Source organism: Erpetoichthys calabaricus, chromosome 7 (genome assembly GCF_900747795.2).
Source record: "Erpetoichthys calabaricus chromosome 7, fErpCal1.3, whole genome shotgun sequence".
Taxonomy (NCBI): domain Eukaryota; kingdom Metazoa; phylum Chordata; class Cladistia; order Polypteriformes; family Polypteridae; genus Erpetoichthys; species Erpetoichthys calabaricus.
In genome coordinates, this window is record NC_041400.2 from 23,885,862 (window position 1) to 23,900,351 (window position 14,490).

The following is a 14,490-nucleotide window of genomic DNA, read 5'->3' on the forward strand; positions in this document are numbered from 1 at the left end:
TTAGCTGGTAGATTTTCAGGTCAGTTCTCATCAAAAATTTGCTGGAGTACATCCTGGTATCTTCAGGAACAAAACAAATACCAATCCTAGATTAGGATGCCAATCCACTGCAAAATGCATTCACTCATTAGGGGCTAATTTGGAGTTGGCAATTAGATGACAATTGTAATATACTGTTTTTTCATCTGGGTAAGCCTGTGCATGGTATCATATGGTTTCTCAATGGTTTGTTTTGTTCCTTGCCAACTGTCTTCATCAATCACATGAAGGCCTGTCATGATATGCTTTTATGAGTGCCACTTAATCAATGCCCTTGTCTCAACCTCAGAATAACCCAACTCCTTGACTGCAAATTTTTACATTTACATATTTGGCTGATGCCTTTATCCAATGCAATTTACAACGTTTGAGATGTGATTTGTTACACTTCTTTTGTTTTTCCATTTGGAGCACTGGCAGGTGAAATGTCTTCCTCTTGGTCACACGGTGTCAGTAGCAGGATTTGAACGCTCAAACTGAGGCTTTGAAGAATTCCTCTTGGCTTTGAAGCATTCCTCTTACGATCTGTGCAGTTTGCCCCTTTCTACACCTTTTGTTTTTACCATTGCTAAGTATAGGAAAAGAGACCACCTCAGCATATTTTAACTTTACAAATGTACTCAGTAAACAGATACTTAAACTCTACCAATGCTGTTTTCATATATCTGTATTTGTAGCACCTGATTTTCATTTTGTATTTTTGGAGAACTACTTCCAGCTTTGCTTGCCTGTGTTAATGTTTGCGAGTCTCACACTGCAGGTAGCTTGGTTGCCTTTGAATATGTGCTTGTTTTCTTTGAATTTATAAACCACGATGGGTTATTTTGCATTTGCATTTTCAGATCCTGTACTTCCATCTTCTAGCTATGAGCTTGTCATCTTATAATGTTTAATTGAATAATGCCATTAGTTTTGCACTTTTCACTGTGCCAGCACAAATACTTGTTATCTACCCAGTCCTGATTGGTTCAACAAAGCAATTATTGAAACCTCCACTTTGAAGGTGAAGATCCGAGGCAAAGAGGAGTCACAACACATGCCCTTCTTAAAACTGAGGGAATTATCCACTCAACTCATATATGTTACACACTCTATGTTGTTGTGATGCATGAAGGACACTTGTCATTTCATGTTTTCATGGAAAGCTAAGATAATACATTTTATGATAGTTTGGGAATCTATGGAGATCAAGCGTTTAAATTAAAGACCTGCCTCTTCCCCTTATTCATTCGTCACAAATTCTGTTGTAGGAAAAAGAACAGACAATCATAAAAGAGTTGGGGCACTCCATACTATTAAATCAAAACTCGATTTATAAATGCAATAAAAAAGAAAAGAAACATCTTCACAGACTCAAGTTTCAAGAGTGACTGACTCAAGGTGGTAGAGCTTCCGGTGATAAGGATTTATGGCAGGAAGAGGCAGGACCAGGTGGATGGACACTGGAAGTGACATCAAGGTTAGTAAAGCCATCAGTCTTCCAGTCTGCGGAAGGAGAAAGAGAGAAGGTGTTTGTAATCAGCGCCATCCTGCATTCCAGTGGGAAATTACAATCACCCAAGCCTTAAAGCCACGGGTGTCGAACTTCAGGCCTGGAGGGCCGCAGTAGCTACAGGTTTTCATTCTAACAATTAGCCAGTTTTCACTGCTAATTAATCTTTTTTCCCTTCATTTTAATAGCCCTGTTTTTAAGGAAGTCCTCTCAATTGATTATTTTCTTCATTAAATGGCAGCCAAACAGAAATGAGACGTGAAATGAGCCAACAGATGACCAGCTAAACTGGGGCTACCAACTCCAATCAATTTCTCTCCAACCACCTTAATAAGAAGCTGATTATTCTTGCTGTTAATTAAACCCGTTACTTAATTTCACGGCTTGCTGCTGCTCTCATTCTGCTACAGCAGACATTTCCAAAACGGTTGATTTTCTGTTTTTTCTAAGAATGCCGTCAAAATGTTTTGTTGACCTGAGAGATCAACCTTATTGAGACCCTCACCTTTCTTTATGTTCAGATAATGTGGTTAGCTGGTCACGTGGCGGCTCAAGTCCTCAGTCTACACACACGTGACACGTGTCTTCCATTCAAAAGCTCATTCCTGTGTCAAAGCACTTTGTCTCAGTGCGCTCCTCTGATCTTCCCGAAGTATTAATTTAATAATATTTTAGCAAAAAATACATGCATTTTGCCTGTTGTGAGTGTACAACAGGATGGCTTGATGTGTGGAATATGCAGAAGCATGAGATTTTTTCATGGACATTTTTATATCGTTTGCTGTGGTCAAGCATTGGTCTCCATAGATGGCCATTCTATCAGAATGTTTGTTATCTCCAGTCTCCATGAAAACACAACATTAAAATTTATTCTTGGCCATCACTGCAAACTAAATTGGGTAAAAAAAACATAAAAAAAAGATAAACTTTGGGGAAGCAAACATGCTAGAAGTGCACAGATTTCTGTGAACCCTTGAGACGAAAATGCAGTAGATGTTATCACTTTGGTTAAATTGGACTGTAACTTGTGATTACTTCATGGATTACATGAAATGTCATTTAGATTAGATTACATAAACCTTATTAATCACATGGGGAAATCCAGTTGCATACAGCAGAAGAAACATACTAAACAAGGACACAGACTCACTGGATAATAAATACATACCATACATAAATAAACTTAACAAGTACATTGCATAGAATCTTTGAATTGCCTGATAGCAGTGGACAGAAAAGACCCCTCGAGGCGTTTCTTAGCGCCATGTGGTGAAATGAGCCTGTGACTAAAAGTGCTCCAAGAGAGCGCCACCTGGAGGGGATGAAGAGGATTTTTAATAATAGCATCCAGTTTTTCCACCCCACCTTCCAGTGTGTCCAGGGTTTGCCCTGTGATAAATTTGTTCAGGCATTGTGCTTCTTTTGTGATTTAGAGAAAAAAAAAATGAGAGCCATGTTTGAAAAGATGGGATATCCCAGCACCTATCTGAAGCAGTGGAACACCAGACAACCAACAGTAAAATCCAAATATAAAAACAAGCGTCATCAATTAATCTGTCTTTTATATTGCACTTTTTATACTTGCGGTGAATTTGTCTGCAGAAGCAGCTGTGATGCAAGCTGTACATTTGACTCATTAGATTCTAATTCATAATGGACTGGTGACAGATAATGATGTCTGTTTTATTGCTGAAAGCAGCAACAGTAACAGAAGGTTTGAAGACAAAGAGGGGCTGTGGAATGCACTACCTTGCAGTTTTATTGAAGCGCAGCGTGTGTCAGTGAAGCGCTCTGACTCAGAGGCAAATGGCTGTAGTAGGAAACTACACCTCAGTGTGACTCTGGACCTTGCCAAGCCTGGCTCTGCAGTACTTGTTCCTGCAAAAGTTGTACTCATTGAAAACAAATATAAAGTACACTGTATGAGTCTTGCTTTCTAAAATGCAAAGTCAGAGAGTTTCTATGCTCAGACCCTTTGCATCAGCTACTTTTTATTATAAACATTTGGTTACACAAAGGGGCAGTTGAATTAGATTTAAATAGTCCACTTTAGCCCTGTCCAGGTGTGGTTCCTGCCCAGCACCTAGTGGTGCCAGGATATGCTCTGACCCCGAAACAGACTTGAATTGGAGTAACCAATTTTACTAAAGGATGAACAGATGGCTTACCCCGTAACTCCTGTAACTTCAGAAGATTGATGTAAAAATCAGCTCGCTTCTCCTCTAATTTTATAAGATCAGACTTGCATAGTGTGTGAGTAGCATTGTTAGAGATTTTCCAGTATCAATTATGGTAACTTTCTTTAGACAGGAGCCGCTTTCATTGAATAGTTTTTTTCTTCATTTTAATATTTAATTATTTTGCTTTATTGAGGGCAACTTACAACATTTGACATACAATTGGTTGCACTTCTTTCGTGTTTCCATTTGGAGCACAGGCAGGTGAAGTGACTTGCTTATGATCACACAGTGTCAGTAGTGGGATTTGAACCCACAGCCCACTATGCCACCTTGAATGAATTTACTTTCTTGTTAAACGGTAAGCTTCAGCTTCTTGTGACCTTACACTGAATAACGTGATTTCAGAAAATATCTGTGTAGACATTCATGCAATGTGTTTGCCCAGTTAATTGTTTCTGAAAAGCTTTTTTAAGGTGTTAATTAACAAAGAGCAAGTACTAATATGCTTAAGTGGAAGCAATTATGTATTATCAGTTGGTCCTTTATGTCTGCTCATCATTAGGTGGCTACTTTAAATACAATACAGTCTGAAGGAAACGAGAGGAAAATTCAATCTAGCACATTCTGAACCCTTTGATTTATGTAAATCTCTTAAAAAGTCAGAAGTAATTTTCAATATAAGATTACAGCTAAAATTAGGCAATTGTTGAGCATTTCTAGAATGATTTAATACACATCCGTCCAGCAATTTTCATAGCAGTTATTGCAGGGTCACAAGGACGAATGGCCCCAAACCAGAAAATACTGAAAGGAATTAAGCCAACAGTTCACATAAAGGCAGAACTAGGGGTCTAATTAAGAAACTTAGAGGAATGGAAACAGTGAGGATACTGGGAGCCCCAAGATCTGGAATGGTAAATCCTGGTCTAGGTAGTCTACAGCAGGTCTTGGGCCACAAGGGTTCTGATATTACAATATATAATTTATCTTTTGAGCTGAAGTCTCATACAGAACGTTGATATTTCCTGTAATTCTGATACCCTTTTTACTGTGGTAAAAAAAATGAATACCTGGCATCACTGTGCATCTTTGTACTACAAGTAAAAAAACGGTGTCTGTTAGTCACATTTACAAGAAATATTCATTCATTGAAAAGTTTGAATTCTTTACCCAGATTGGAAAGCTGCCAGTCATAATGTTGATTGGGATAATTAGATGATGAATGATGCTTGCCGCCTATTCAGGCTAATGAATACCTTTAGAGTCCAAGAAACAATTGATTAAATGGGCAGCACTCTGCGGGGAAGTTGGGTTTTGTTTAACTAAAGAGTGGTGTGACATTTACTGTTCTACAGTCAAAGCTTGCAGAAAACCAGAAACTAACAATCGATTGCTAGGTAACGGATGTTAGGATTTGTTTTCTTTCTCCTTTTTGTTGAGAGACATGCATAGCCAGCTCCAAGACTCAGTATAGCAAGTTATCCAAGAATCCAAATGAAAGAGTGTTCAGTTATATTGCGGTTACATCAATAAATATCTATTATAAAGAAGGTTTTATACTAATTTATGTTTTGTGGAGCAGTTTAGCTTGTGGAATGAGTAATAAATTATGTATATAAAGTTATCATTGCAAAAATTAATATTCCCTGTATAAGGACTCAGTCTCTGGATGAATGCAGAAAATGCATGTGGGATAAGTAATAACGTGTGTAAAGTTATCATTGTGAAAATTAATATTCTATGCATGAGGCCTTCATCTCTTGATGAATGCAAAAAACGCAATAAAAGGAGCATAACTGTCTTAACCCCACTTGTTAAATTAATCTGAATGTTTTGGAGATTTTTTTCTTGCTCCTTACACCTGGTTTTCTCTTTGGCTTTTTGTTTCTTTTTCTTTGGATCTTTTATGGTCCTGCCTTGAGTTTAATTTTGGCACTGTTGTAAAACAAGAACAGTTTTGATAGATCTGAGCACTTGTGTTTGGCTTTAGGTCGGGGACATGTTCTGGCTTTTTGCCTTCCTTGTTTTCCCTATTTTTTGACAAACTACCTGGAAGGGGGTCTCTCGTTGAATTGCCCTTCTTGAGATTTCTTCTATTTATTCCAGTTTTTTGGGATTTTTTTTTTTGTCTTCTTAAAGAGTCAAAGTCTGGGGGGGCTATCAATTAAACAGGGCCTGTTAAAGCCCTTTAATTCATTCTTTGTATAATTTTGGGCTATACAAAAATAAATTGTTGTTCCTTATATCCATTTTTGAAATATTGAGAATTCCCTTGTTTTTTTATAAGGTTATAGCATTAGCAGAGGCGCATGCTTAAATTCCTAACCATTTTAGTATATATTGAGTAATCTACATTTGTCTCAATTTCAGTTTGTTTATTTATAATAGAAACATAGTAGAACATAGTAGAATTCCATTAACATAACATTCTCAAACCCACTTAATCCAATTCAGGGCCACAGGGGTTTGGGGTCTACCTCAACAACACTCAGCACAAGGGGGGAATAAGCCCTGAACAAGAAGCCAGTCCATCGTAGGGCTCACTGACTGGAAACACTACACTCACTCAGGGCCAGTTTGGATTTACTCATTAATTGAACCTGCACTCAAAAACCCACACGGGCACAGGGAGAACATGCAAACTCCAGACAGATGGACTTTAGATACTATAGCACTATACAGTACACTGTACCAATACATTTACAAAAACACAATACTTTAATAAAAAGACCTATTTTATGCAAGTTCAGTCTACTTTTTCTTTGTTACTGGTCCTCTTTTATATTCGCCAAGGGTGTAAAAATTTTTAATACTTGTCTAGAAATCAGAAAAGGACTCCTAAAATGCAAAACAAAATGTCACTTTTAAATCATATGCTCGTATTGGAAGTCATGCATTGGCAAGTTTAATCTGTGCGAACAGAACATATTGCTGCATTTTGAATGAATTAAATAAATAATCAGAAAAACTGTGACAACACTCGTTTGTAGGGTTAATTGAAATGAGAAGCATGTGTTTGTATGGAATGTATGGTGAGTTTTAACATACAAAAGGCTTTTTAGGGACAGGTGGTAGTTTATGTTTTCTTGCACAAGCAATCGATATAAAACCTATTCTGTAAGATACACCCAGTCTGAGAGTTTGTTATAACAGCACATGTGATGTAAAAGGACATCTTAACCTTTAATGAATGTTACACAATGCTAAATAGAGTGGAAATCTACGAGAAAGTCTTTCAACCTGCCTGTGCTCCAACTGTTACAGACACCTGTGTAGCATACACTGACATGGTAAGTCACAGTAACTTGGACAAACTTGTCAGCAAGATGTATAATAAAAACAAAACTGCCTGATACTTGCTAAGATAGGCTTCAGCTTCCTCATGAACCCTGCTCAGGATAGACGGGTTTTAACATGGATGGATGGATGGATGGGTGATTATACAAAAGCTCATTAGAGACACAGACCTGGATGTAAGCTCTGAGTAAGAAGTAACATACAGTTGATATAGGAAACACAGAGTATAACATGTGCTTTCGGGAGATAACATAATTTGAAGATGTGGCTCCCTGGATTACTGGTACTCCCTGGTACTTCGAATGCTCATAGATTTCTGCTGTGCAGGTGGCAACGCAAACACAAGCAGACATTTTACATTCCATTCTGTTTGTTTCATCACACATGACTTGGTCCTGAACACTGACTTTATTATTTGAAGACATGCACATAAACCTGTTTTTATCTTACCTTCTTGTGGGAGATACACCTTTACCTTAACGCAAGTGTACATAGAAGAATGATTAGTTAAATTTCACTCTAGCATTGTCTACAGTTAGCAATGTGGATCAAACAAGTTGAAATGAGTTGTTTGCTGTAATAGTTACAGAGGCTGATTTTATTAAAAAAATTAACGGTACTTAATTTAGCATGAGAAAGATGATGAATGCAGTTGATAATTTACTTTGATGAACATTTTTGTTTAAGTTCAGTGATCAAAGGAATCTTTTATAAAAAAACCCTCTCCAAAAATTCATGCGCATGCCTAAAGCGTTCCTCTCAAGCTTCCCAAAACAAGTCATTTAATCAGAACTCAGGACAGATTCGTATCCTCTCCTACTGAGAATCAAAATCAAACAGCCTTCCTTACAAACAACAAAGAAATAAAAGTTCTGATGTGCAGGGCATTAAATAAAACTAATATTATCCATACCACTTCCTTAATTGTATCTTTGTGCAACACCAGTATGTGTCCAGATGAGGAATGCAGCTAGTAGATACCATTTCAGTTATTCTAGTTAAATATTATACTCATGTGAAAATTAAGAATGTAAAGTAATAAAGATTTGGAAATTCCTGAAATCCCAGAACTAAATTCTCTTCAGTGTTAAAATACCTCTTCTAAAGTTACATTTTCTGAGTCATATTCTTTTATCAGGTGGTTGTCTTTTATTATCTTACAGATATAATTTTTTTTTGTAATTTTAAAGAGACTGATTTAGTTAATGTGATTCTGGAATCTGTAGATTTTTTGTGTAGCATAATGATTACGTGTATTGTGTTTTCTGACCACCTGCATACCCAACTGTCACTTTCATATGCTTCTCAGAAAGCCATTAAATTCAAATTTACCTCAGGGCCTGCATAGGTGCAAATATTCTACAGTTAAATGACAACAACAATAAAAGAATCATTAAGGCGTCTGAAAAAGTTATACCCCATCATATTTATGGTACTGCTGTCAGCTCTAGCTGCCCTCTTTCTCCTGGTAAACAATCACATGAACTGTGACTTATAGATATTAGCAACTGTTAAACCCTATTTCTATATTAAACTATCATAAAATATTCTCATAGTACTTCTTTATCTATTCACAACAGTTGTAGAAATACTCTTATTATCCCATTATATATTGGCTAGGTTTCTGTGAACCTCTTCAGTCATCCTGAAAAAGTATACATTGATCATAACTGATTAAACAAATTGCACCTACTCTGTTACAGAAATATTAAAAGTGCTCTTACCACATAGAGTAACTCCTTGAATAATCGACATAAATGGACTTACTCCCTTCCTTTTAATCCTCCTGAGGTTCAGCAACTGACAGACAAAGCTCTGAAATCAGTCACTGTGAAGTCCTTGTCTGCCCTCCATAGCAGACTCTTTCTTGTACTTCAGCTCTCTGATGACAGCCTTATCACTTTTACACAGTCTTACTGCATTTACCTGTGAACTTTCACCTAAAGATTTTTTTGGTCATCTTGTTGGAACCTACGTAAATGAAGACTCGAATCGTCCTTGTTTATGTGAAACACTGACATTTCAAGACTTCACATGTGACATTTATTTCTTGATTTGTTGAACAACACCAAAGAGTGACTAGATTGTCTTTCAGCAGCTCGCAGAGGACAGAAAGGAATGACAGGAGATTGTCAGGACATCCATAATGCCCCAGTGTCCTAACGGCTCCTGTAAGAGTTAGTTCCTTCTTTCTCTGTTTATATAGAAAGTTTTAATACAATAGATTATAATGTAAATTAGTTCTCACTGTGAGATCACATTATAATTTTTAACTGACTATAGAAGTGCTATGACATGTCTTTATAACAGTTTTTTTAATTAACACAAATACTGTAATTTCCTGTGGAAAGTATGACTAGATTACTATTCATTCAAAGTTAAGCCACCTCAATTATGATGAGCATCAGAAACTAAAACCACAGCCTACCTTAACAGTTCAGTATACAACCAGTAACCATGTATAAAATACTGATTATTGAGATGTTCAAAGATGATAAGGCATACCATGTAGTCTGTCTTTGAAATATGGCAGCATCGTCTGAGTACCTGTTAAAAACCTACGCAGACATCATAGAAATGTGCCAGCTGCAATCAGGGAGCAAAATGGCCAAAATTCAAAGTAAATCTCCAGGATCTGTGAGGTAGCAGTGCTGGCTGCCATGCCGCCTTGCCAACTATTAATTGGTCTTCATTTTATATAGCGCCCTTCATGGAGTGTACGAGCAAGCAAGATTGCATCTGAACATGGAGAGATAGATAAACTACAGTACTCTGTAAGTATGTGACAGTGTTTATATGGACACGTACAATATAAAGTAATGGCTGATCAACCAAACATATAATGATAACATAGCAGATACAACTATTTACTTTGAAATGAATACAATGAAAAGAAAGGAAAAATAAAAATATAAAGAAAAAAACAAAGCAAAACAAGATTTAACCACACCTAAGAGAAAGAAAAAAAGATGAAAGGCACAAGCATAAAATAAATATGATAAAACAATTAATAACATGAAAGAGTCAATCTTAGGCCAAACATGCTTATTCTTATTCTTATTCATGCTTATGCGGAGTGGTGGCTCTGAGGCTAGAGATCTGCACTGGCAATCGGAAGGTTGCCGGTTCGAATCCCGTCAATGCCATTAGGGACTCTGCTCTGTTGGGCCCTTAAGCAAGGCCCTTAACCTGCAATTGCTGAGCGCTTTGAGTAGTGAGAAAAGCGCTATATAAATGCAAAAAAAAAAAAAAAATTTTTAAATAATATTAATGAATTCTTGCTATGATTTAAAAAGGTTTTGGACATGTCCTCTAAGAGAGAATCTGATTATTTTCTAATTTAAGATAATATATTGTAGATAATTGTTTAGCCACTGAGTTATAGAAAGTGGGTTGGGATTCTTCCAGTTGACCAGATAAGTCACGAGGTTAGTAGTGTGGAATCGACTATTACAGTTGATTTATTCTAATGCACTTCAGTGCCGTCCGGGACTACACCAACTATCACCATTAATGGATTAGGAGTGATTGTAACACCAGAGCTGTCAAGTGTGTAAAGAATTTTGTCCAAAGTGATGTTAATTTAGTGCATTCCCAAAACATATGGCCTAGTGATGCTGGTCGTAGATGGCAGCACTTGCAGGTCAGGCCTTGACAAATTTGAAACAAGACAAATGTGATCAGTAAAAGAATTTAGAAGGATTATGGAGTGCTTGGCACATACAGAACTAGAGTGTATTCTATGGATGGCTGACGTCCACTCCTGAATGAGAACCCAACCAGACAGCACTGGGCCCAGGACAGGTGTTATAAGACACTGGAGACCCCGTCCATTACAGGACACACACACTCACCAGGTCAATTTAGAGTCACTAATCACTCTAACCTGTGTGCCTTTCAGAAGTGGGAGGAAAGATGTAGGAACTCATGAAAACCCAACAAACTCAACATGGATAGAAACTGGACTGAGATTTGAACTCATGGTTATGGAGTTGTGAAGCAGCCATTCAGACCAACTGCGCTGCCTGTAACTAGAACGATTAATATTTATTTTACTGGAATTTTCATGAGAAGAGACATTCATAAGCCAAGTAATATGTTAACCGTATCTAAAGGTGTTCCTTTTTATGAAAATCAAGGTCTATAGAGTTCTGTGTCTGGGACTCCAACTCATTTGGGATTTATGGCAGTGTGGATTCTAAGCACAAGAAAAAGAACATAATCATTTCTGTCTAGTCCAATAAAACGTAAAAGCATGTAGACTGAACCAGTGCTCTCAAAATTTTTATAGGAATTATAGGTAACTCAGATATAATAGCACATTTACTGTATGTGTAGTTTTATAAGGCAATAAAATTCACTCCACCATAGTTTTTAATATGTGTGGAATTTTATAAAGTAATAAAGTTGACTCAGTTTATATAGTATTTTCATAAAGCTGTAAACTTGACTCCATGATAATTTAAATAAATTGAATGTAATTGTTTGTGCTGTAATCCAGATTGTTTCACAATGGAAAATGTATGCATTAAAAAGACAGTAAGCTTAGTTTTGGAATTACAGGAATGGTTGCACAGTATGGTTTTCTAGTTTTCATTTTGCAATGACCAGGAGACAGGCAGGTATCTCACAACACTGATGAGGGGGCCTAAATATGAGGTATGCAGTGTTGCCTTTCCAGAAGAACAAGAAAACCTGTGCCTTTCTCCCCACTACAAAAGGTGTCATTTTGCTTGACTTCTCACGGCATCCATAATGGCTAACACGGTACAACACCCTACTACTCCCCATTACATGGAATAATTACAGCATGAGAATCACCTGATCATTTAGGATATCGGAGTCCATTAAATTCCTTCTAGGAGCACTTTGAGGTTCAGTTGTCATTTTCTTTTCAATACTTTATATATTCTACTTTTCACCTCAGTGGAGAGTATTGGCAGTTTAGCTCCAAAAAATAAAAATAGCAATAAACACATTCAACCTGGCATTCCACTAATCTGTTTTTCATTCTTCCTCTTGTTATCTCCTTTTAAGTTAAATATGCAAACTTTACCCTTTTGCCTCTTTGCACTCTGCTCTTACTAACTCACTGCCCCCCTTCACCACCAAACCCCCCATTCCAGCTGGCTTGGGACATATCATTTCTCACGCTGAGCTCCACCCCTCCCTGCTGTAGGTCCCTCATTCTCTGAGCTGTTCTTATACACGGTCTCCATGGTGAGAAGGGCTCCAGACCCGTCGTTTCAAAGTGGTCTGTCTACCTGCCGGTGCCTCACATTAAGCTGCTCAGGAATGCTGTGCTGCCAGGCAGGGACAGCAGGGCGGGCAGGCCTGAAGAGTGTGTTCATCGACTCATTCAGGATATTTATTGTCACCCACGCGGTGCCTGAATTGACCGCTGTAAACACACACACACCCTGCTTGCACACAGTGCATGTATAGGCGAGACTTACATTAGTGGTTATGTACTGTAGTGTGGGCTTTCACTCATAGCAGGCAAGGGGTAGGGCCGTGTAACAAGGACCTCTACCTACTGTGGTTTTTATCTGAATTGAAACAGCACATGGGACCCTGTAGAAATAACTGTACATGCAATACTAGTTCAACTTTTTATCTTGCAGTTTTTAAACAAACTAAAGTTATTTATACATCTGAAAAAGTCTCCAAGTCGCTGTTTGCATAATGGTCCTGAAATCAAAATAAAAATTCAATCGTGACTGTAGGGTTTTGAGATCTGAGTTAAATGGTTTCTTGTTCATCTGTAAAATCAGTATTCTTGCTTAGTCAGAAGCAAGCAAGACGCATATCTACGCCATGGGCTGCCTTGGAAAGTTGCCATGCAGTCTCACAATGACTTATTCAATTGTTGCTGCCCCAGCGATACCGAAATATGTCACTTTTTTTCAATAAGTATGGTTAAGTGGCTTTGGTAGCATTTATAGTTGTCACAGAAATTATTAATTTTCCCTTAGATGATTAATCAGGTTTAATAATTACCTTTACTTAGAACAAAAGGACCTACTATAACCAAAATTTTATATAGTTACACTAGAAAAACAAATAATAAACTCTTGTAAAGGTACACTAAACGTTAAATAGATTTACTATTACAAGCAGAGGTACGCTTTTTCTTGATGTGTGAACTCTAAACACTGCCCCAGGGGACACTTAACGGTCATAGATGTTCAGAGAAACACAGACTCACTGGCTGCCTGGCAGGTACACTTCCACTGGCAGCCATGACTGCATATGAGGAGGAAGCCACGCTGTAACAGCAACCTAGTATGTAGCAGGCAGGAAATACAAATACTGTAACTTCTCACTGGCTGCATACTGTCAGTAAGCTGCCACGTCTGCCAGGGCACAGAAACAGAACTGCTGCATGCCTTGTGCTTTCTGGTGATAATTTACTGTCACCAGTGCTTTAGCTAATAAAGCCTTAAATTAACTGTCATTATATATGAGAAGATAATTCATATACTGTATAAGAAGAGCCAGATACTGTAGGATTAGCTGAAGGTAACTGATGTGAACGTATTCCCCAGTGGTTTCTAAAAAAAAAACCCAGCAGCTTCAACTTGTCAGCCATTTATTTTTTATCCTTTGCTAACTTTTAACTGTATATGTACTTGTCTCCTGTTCCCAACAGTGTACTTGTATGCTGATTTAAAAAACTGCTGGATTTACTTTATCTGTGACTCTCAGGATTATGAGTACTTTGGGTAAGCTCTATGGAAAGTCACCTCTGCTAAAAAATAAAGGTTCCTAGCCTTCTTTGAGCTCCTGGAGCTGAGCATGCCATTCATTTTATGAAATAGATGGGTTCACTCATACCAGACATACCAATGCTTTTTTTAAATTTTGGTTACTGCGTTCTGTGTGTTTTAATCTCCACTAATTTACTATAATATTCTGCAGCTCTCACAGAAGTTAGACATCCAAAATAACTGTAATAAAGGTTTGTACTTCAAAGTGCTAAAAATAACTATACAGTATGCAGTAAAGTAGAGCAGTCTGTTGGAAGGTGTGTTTCTTGTGTTGTGTTGTTAATCAATTTCATGTGTCATTTGTGTACTGGTGTTTTACTTGGGGAAACCGTCACGATGTTATGACTAGAATGACAAGTTAATGTCTTTAGAAATTATACTGAAATTCAGATGCTTTTAACTTTTTCCAGGTACTCCTTATCAGGCTTTACCATTATTTCAACCTTCTTAACATGGCATCTCTTTTGGCAAACACCACTGCAAACCAGTTCACTTGAGCTGCACAATAATTAGGTGGTAATTATCTAGTAGTTAACATATTTCTATCTATTCCTTTAAGCGACCATTTTACTGGGTGGGTAAGTAAGTATGCCCGACACCTCCATATCATTCAGATACTACACAAGTCAGCTGTAGTCTCTAGGCAGTACTGATGAGCCAAACTCAAATGTTACCTGCAAGGCAAATATAAGTAAAAAAGAAAAATTGTTTC